This window comes from Arachis duranensis, chromosome 4 (genome assembly GCF_000817695.3).
Source record: "Arachis duranensis cultivar V14167 chromosome 4, aradu.V14167.gnm2.J7QH, whole genome shotgun sequence".
NCBI classification, from domain to species: Eukaryota; Viridiplantae; Streptophyta; class Magnoliopsida; order Fabales; family Fabaceae; genus Arachis; species Arachis duranensis.
This window is the reverse complement of record NC_029775.3, coordinates 100,110,889-100,118,561: the sequence shown is the minus strand read 5'-3', so window position 1 is coordinate 100,118,561 and position 7,673 is coordinate 100,110,889. Positions and strand designations below refer to the sequence as shown.

Sequence of the window (7,673 nt, the reverse complement as noted above, 5' to 3'; positions counted from 1 at the left end):
ACCCTGCATAATCAAATTTCAAGGAAAGTTGAGTAACTTAATTGAATAGAGAAGCTTCTATTCTAAATTCTAATCAATAACAAATCTGATAGTTTGATGGAATTGATGGTTCAAGGCCAAAATAAAAAAAGAAAGAACGAACTTACAGTCAATTTAATATGCTAAATTTGTAGTGGGTGAAAGTTGTCCAAAGTAGAAAAACTTAAGCTTATGCATAAGTTTCACTGCCATTGATGCTGAGACAGTTTTCTTCATCCACTCCCTGCTCTCATTTCAAGGTGCCAACATGAATCCCAGTGTTATGAGCATCCTGACCCTGCTTTAAATTAGATGGCATCCTAAACAAAAATAATGAACAGAAAAAGGAAACATATTAATTAGATGGCATCCTAAACAAAATGATGTAACTATAGCAGCATTTCTCAAGAAAAAAAATCATATATAAACTCCATATGTCCACAGCAAGGAATGATTTAAAATTGAAGCCATGATAATACAATCACTTCCATTTAGAGATGGAAACAAATAGCATATTTCTCATAGATATTAAAAAGTTATATTAATTTCTACATAATATAGTACATGCATAAAATTCTAAGAATATATTTTAAAAGTATCAGTTATCTAAGATAGAAAATTGCTGGAAATGGCCCAGTTCTTCTAACCAATATACTTAACATCCAGGCAGCTGAAAACACAAGTGAAATGCAAAGGATAACCTTTAATGAACCAAACTAACCAAGAGGATGAGAAACTCACTAGATTGCTATTTAAGTATATTTTAGTCCTTACCAGATCAGTTTGAGGCCCAATTGCAACCGGTAGTAAAAGTAGAAGTAATACATTAGCCAAACAAGAGAGAAAACAAAGTCAGAGATTCATATAACTCATCTAAAAGAAAACAACGTGGCAATAAGCAAGAGCAGCAAGCAAATATATGTCATAATATATTGTCCAATTTTATTTTATTCATTCCTTCTAACGTATCCAATCTAATTCCCTATATCTATATTAAAAATCCAACATGGGGACGATGCCTTTTAGATTCATTAACCCCAAATTCAATAACAAATAGGGATATGCATGGATAATAGCAGCTCAAAATAATGAGAAAGTGAAAAAAATTAAAAAAATGTGTGGAACTGTGACAAACATCTTCTCTAATATACATTTTTCACCATAACAATCAGTAAGCAATATCAGCATTTGCAGAATATGTAGTAGAAACCCAAGATTAACTAAGAAAGTTAGAAGGGACAGATTACCTAATTCGCAGTGATTTCAACTACAAGCTTCTTAAACTCCTTGTCTAGACCGAGCCACTGGCAAAGCAGTACTGGTAAATACCACTTAGCAAGCTGCTAATTGAATTCATGCCTCTTCCACCAGCTAATGTGATAATCAACAAGAACAATGTGAAACCAGATGAGCATAGAATATGACTGATTTTCATGGAAAACAGAATAGAATAAACATACCTTGGGTATGGCACCTTGATGCTATTGCGAAACTGTTGCGACACCTCTGTTTCAAAATTTTTCGACAATTTAAAGTATAGTACAAGGCTCAAGCCTTTTCAATTTTAATAAAGATATTACATTATATTTTTTATTATTGGGCCTCTTCTGTTTTATAGAGCTCTCTCAAAAATTCCCAAGCCCACTTTCATAGCCGTATTGCATGTGAATTATTTGAAGCCCAAAATAAATCATTAAAATTAGAGAAAGACATTATTAGCGTGCCAAGTAGGGAGTAGGAAAAACTGAAAAGTGTTAATGGTGATGATTATATATATTCTGCATGAATGATGGTTTAATTCATGTAAAAGATGTATATAGCTGCAGTTATATATCGACTAGACCTACGTGATCATGAGTGCTTCTTTTAGTTTTGGATGGGATTTGTCTTGTTATTCCCTTGTCCTATATAATAACAGCTACCTAATTATACAATAATACTAAGAAACATGCCAAAATTAATATGCCTTAAGAAAGATAGACACGAGAATTCTAATCCATTAGTGTCTACTTTTAAATTGTACCTGAGATAAGGCTATAAACAGTATTAGCATGGGAATTCCAATTTCGACGCAGCTCCCAACCTAACACAAAAGATTTAGATTCAGAATAGTATACTAAACCATATTAGTGATGAGAAAATAATCGTGAATTTCACTATTAATAATGCAGTAAGTGGGGCTGGTGTTATATGTACCACAAGGAACCCTCTGTCAAATAGTTCAAAACCAACTAATGCAATTACTGGAACCATTCCAAGTCGACTGAAAAACCTGAATGCAAAGGAAAGCACAATAATTATTTGGCGTATTCTCCAATCCAAGTTTCTCTCTTTGACTTCAAAAAGTGTAACATACATTTCAACAATATCAGCTGTGTTTTCGTGGAAGAGAGAGATGGAGGTTTGGGTTACCTTGAGATCGATGCCGAGAACGGAACCGCCATGATTGGGAGGACCGAGGCTTTGGCAAGCAACTTGAAGCCAAGCACCTGGAGCACAGCCGAGGTCCAGTACAGATGAGCCAGCCTTGATGAGCTTGTGCTGCTTCTGTATCTGTACTAGCTGTTAACTCAAAGTTAGTTAGTTAGTTAGAAGAAGAAGAAGAAACAGAAGTTTCGAGAACCTTGAAGGCAGAGCGAGCAACATAGCCAAGGCACTGAGCTTCCTTGTAGAAGAAATCGGGTGCCCCCGCCGCCCCTCCCCCCATCTCGATCCCTTTTCAAGGTTCAATGAAACTTGCACATTTTCTTTTCAGGCTAATGTTTAAAAGAATTTAATTTACAAATCCATCCAATTACATGCCACAGTAAAAATAATTATTTTTTATATTATCTTTCAAAAAAAAATGAATGTATTACATCTGTTAATGTATTAAATTCACCTCTTATCTTCTAATTAGGTGGCCCTGAACCTCGTTTTAGTTTTTACTCTCAAGAAAATAAACCAAACAGAACAAGTGCTAGAATATGACTAGAAAAAGATCAACAATAAAAGGAATCAACAGCACTTTCCTATTTCTTTGCTATGCTGTCATGTTCATTGGACAGTTCTACTTACATTCAAGAAATTTTCGGTTGTAACTGTTCACCTCTTGAAGACCCATTGCTTTGAGAAACAGGATCTCTTGAAGTTATTTTTGGTTGTAACTGTTCACCTCCTCAGCTTGCAATCTGATGCTCGAACTCTTCTACAACCTTGCTTAAAATAGATTCAACCAACTATTCCATGAAGAGAAAAATATTACATAGAAGCTTGTAGGCTCAAACGCACTCTCGATAGTACTGAAGTAGTGGAAGACTAGTGATTGGACTATGCTCCAACTCTCTGGTTCTGAATGAGAAGATTGGACTATGCTCCAACTCACTTTGAGCCTTCTTAGATTAAAGGGTTAAAAATTGATTACTAACTCCTCCAATCCTTTTACCATTGCTTCAGAGCTCACAGAAGATAAGAATTAAATGGTTAAAAATTGATTAAGTATGTCTTCAAGACTTGGGAGAGACAAGGAGGGCCAGCTTTACCTGGGAACTAATATAATTCAGTGATCCCTGATGAACAAGCTGCGAAATACATAAGCCAACAACACAGAAACCAATACAGATTAAACATTGAACTAAACCTTATTTACCAGAATAATAATTCTGAAACATAAAATAGAACTCTATAAGGGTTATGCAATTGAAATATTAACCTGAGTATTTTGACCCGCTAGACCAACTTGATCTCGTCTAACAGATCCATTGCCAGTTCTAGCAGATCCTGAGTATTCCTTCTGTATCAATCGAATCGAATCGATGTAACAGACACAGTCAAGTCACCAAGAGAACCCCACTGCTCAGCCACCCTTTTATATATTATATTGGAAGTCTGAACCCTCTCCAACATACATATTATGCACTGTCATGCTCTGCAACATTCACAATCTCAATTACTATCAACATAATCTCATAATTAGCATATAATTAGAGACATGAAACCCTAACCTTGAGTAGAGGCGTTACAGATCCATCGTTAAGAGTGAAGATATCAGAAATTTAGAAGCAAATTTAGAAGCATAGTGTCAACAAGATCTTGAGCTGTAACACTGAATAACAAGCAAATGATTATCAAACAATGAAAGTTATAAATAATTATCAAACAAATAGCTCAAATTGAATTACAAATTACTTGAACAAAGCAGAACAGAACAGATTCAACATTCGTCCAAGCAAATGATTCAAACGAAAGCTTCGATTGCAGAAAAAATTCATCAAAATCAGAGTAAATTCGCAGATTCAAACAAAGCACAAAAGTAGAGTATGATAAACCTAAAACTGACACAAAAGAATTGAGCCCTAAGGTTTATCACAAAGAACAGAATCACAAAATCAGGATTTATATACCTGAAATTTGAGATGGTTACAAGAAGAACTGAGAGAGCGAGTTGAGATTAGATGGAAGAGGTGCCAGAGGGAGCAGATGCGATGAGAGCGTCCGCAGAGAGAGCTTTGCGACGAGAGCGGCGGCGGGGGGATCTTGTAGGATGCAAGGGATGACAGAGAGATTGTGCGATGCAAGCAGCGACGGCAGCGGCAACGGCCACAGCGGAAAAAGCAGAAGTAGCAGCCACGGAGAAAAAAGTAACTCGTGCCATGGAGAGAGGAAGAAGCTCGTGTTTGATCTCTGAATGGAGCTCGAAAAGTAACTCTGAATCCTTGTGCCAGGGAGAGAGGAAGAACCCTCGTGTTTGATCTCGTGCCAAGGAGAAAAGTAACTCTGAATGGAGCTCGAAACACAGTTTGAACGGGGGCTGCCACAGAGAGAGAAGAGGGTATAGGTTAGGTCTAAATTAAAATTTTCAGACAGAAAATTTTAAATTACAGACGAATTTTCTGTCTATAATAATTTAATAAAATGCGCGTTTTATCTACTTAATTACAGACGGAAAATCCGTCTGTAACCATTCCACGGAAAAAAATTAATTTTTCCGACGAAATTATAGACGGATTCTCTTTTCCGTCTGTAATTTATGCTAATCTATTTTTTTTGTTTTTCGACAAAAAAATCCCTCTGAAATTCCGTCTGTATTTCAGTGGGATAAAATCCGTCGGAAATATCCGTCTGTAATAACTAATTTTCTAGTAGTGATTTTGATACACTAAAAGTGTAAAATATTTTACATAGTTATATAATTACATTCGTTTTTTTAAATGATAATTTACGCAGTCAATATAAAAAGTAGTTAATTAATATGGTCAAACAAAATATTATTAATTTGATATTTATCTTAATCGAATTAAATAAATGATTAACAATAACATTTTTAAAAATCATTATTAACCAAATTTCATAAGACAAAATTTAATGCAAATTAAAATAAAATTAATTAATTTATTCCAGTCAAATTAAATAATTAGTATAATTGATTAGTTATAATGCAAAATCAAAATTGTGATACGAAGGGTAAATAAATAGGTCAAACTGAAAAATTATATAAAATAATATATTATTTAAAACTAATACAAAATTATAACTTCCTAAAAAAAGTTTATAACGTTTTGTTCATCATTAAATATCTATAAATACTTAAGGACCAATCTTTTATAAAAAATAACCATTAAAAGCACGACGAAATAAAATTTACATATCAAATTAAACATCATGAAAATCCTTTTCTATTTCTCCATCCTCTTACTTGCTCTTTCCGTTAGTTTTGGTATACATCAAATCCAAAAAATTCAATATGTATTGTTTTGAATAATTATCTTATGATAATTCTAGTTTCTAAGTTAATAATAGTGTATTTTATGTCCAAATATTTGTAGAAAATAACCAATTGCAATAGTAACACTACCAATCAAATTCTGTGTTGCACGAGTAAGCACCAGTTATTGTCTTCCACCTTCAAAACTAGATGCATGCAATGAAAGGTGCACATTTATTTTGGTAAATCAAAGGTCACAGGACAATGTGATGAATTAACAAGACAATGCGTTTGTATTTATCCACCACCATGTAAGCAGTAACAGGAGTATGTGATTGAGTAACACAATTATGCACGTACTTATACTTATCCACAACTATGTAATCAATGTTATAAATCGAGCAGTCACATACATAGTTTACCTTTTTCTTTGTAGGAGTATATGTATTCACCTTCTACTACGTAAAATAATGGTGAACCAAATAACACATCAAACAAATAAATAAAATGCATGATTGTACTGTTATTTTCTATTTATCAAATAATAATAAAGTAGTGGTTCTATATTGTTTATCAATTATTCCTGGTCTTTTCTTTCAAATAAAAATTTATGTTTTATGTTTATTGAACTTTCTCATTAATAGTATTATCTTTTTTTATAATAAAATAAAAAATATATGATCCTAACTATATATATGTTACTGTTAATAGATACAAAATGCTGCAAATTGCGTTAGTTAATTATTTATATCTAAGGTCATATTTAGATTTTGTTTGACATGTAACACATTATTGTTAAGCAAATTTATTAACAGGAATAAGTACCGTTGATTATTATGATTTGAGATAAAAATTAAAACTATCTTAACTTTTTTAATATCGATTTTAATATTAAATTTAGCATTTTAAAATTATTTTTTTAATTTTTGGATAAAATTATCTTTTTGATTGCTACTAATAGTCATAGAATTTAAAATAGGACAAAAACTCACATGCAATTATATTTATGTGAAGTTGATTGTTGAGAGCCGTTAGACAATTTGACATATTTACATAAATTATCATCTAACGCCCGGTTCTCAACTATCAACGTCACATGTGTCTCTTCACGTGAAGTTGTTATTTGAGAATCATTATATTATTTGACAAGTTTTAAGTCATTATCTGACGATTCTCAACTATCCACTTCACATAAAGACATCTACATGTGAGTATTCAATAACAAACGAATAAATAAGTAAATGGCATCATCATTATCTTCTTCCCCTTTTGTTCCTATCAACCAACACATCGATAAGCACGAGCAACGATAACGCTTTCTCGTCTTATTTCACAATGTAAAACCCAAAATTTTTGAAAAATCTCATTATGAGTCAATTTCAATGTATTTATTCATTAAAAGCTTTAATTTTAGAAATTTTGTTATTAAGGCTAACTAAATCAAGTTTTGATAATTAAATTTAGATTTTTATCTAATTTTATAATTATTGCATGAATTTTATATTTAAATTATAAAGTTTAGTAATGGTAAAATAATAAAGATTTTATGATTTAATTTAAATAATTGAGATTTTAGAATTTAATACTTTAATTTTTATGAATGAAGAAAATTTATTATATAATCTCTAATTATTGAGTTAGAGTATTTATTTGAAAATAATTTGTAAACTGAAAATTAAATAGTATTTTTTAAATGTTAATGTTAGATTAAAATATATTTTCAATTACTCTATTACCCTAATTTTATTAAAATTACCTAAACTTTCCCCTAACCCTAAACCTAACCCATCACCCACACACACACACCATACCAAACCCTAGCCACCCCCAAACCCAACGAAAGAAAGAAAGAAAGAAAGAGGGAACATAGTGAAAGAGAGGGAACTACGGTAGGGAGAAGAAGAAGAAAAGAGGAGGGGGAAGACCGTGTTGGCGTGCTGGGCCTCACCGCCGCCGTCGCGTCATTGTCGAA

The 7,673-nt window shown here is 32.5% G+C and overlaps 2 long non-coding RNA genes across 2 annotated transcripts; both read right to left on the bottom strand.

Moving 5' to 3' along the window:
- Window positions 1-212: 212 nt before the first annotated feature.
- LOC107485224 (uncharacterized) lies at window positions 213-2,663 on the bottom strand. The gene is made up of 4 exons (XR_002374339.2): window positions 2,431-2,663; window positions 2,215-2,290; window positions 2,042-2,101; window positions 213-338 (listed from the first exon to the last, which is right to left on the bottom strand). It is a non-coding gene; the product is annotated as an uncharacterized LOC107485224 (long non-coding RNA).
- A 1,103-nt stretch (window positions 2,664-3,766) lies between these two features.
- Window positions 3,767-4,529, bottom strand: LOC127746518 (uncharacterized). The gene is made up of 3 exons (XR_008008189.1): window positions 4,401-4,529; window positions 4,002-4,102; window positions 3,767-3,925 (listed from the first exon to the last, which is right to left on the bottom strand). It is a non-coding gene; the product is annotated as an uncharacterized LOC127746518 (long non-coding RNA).
- Between the last annotated feature and the right edge of the window lie 3,144 nt (window positions 4,530-7,673).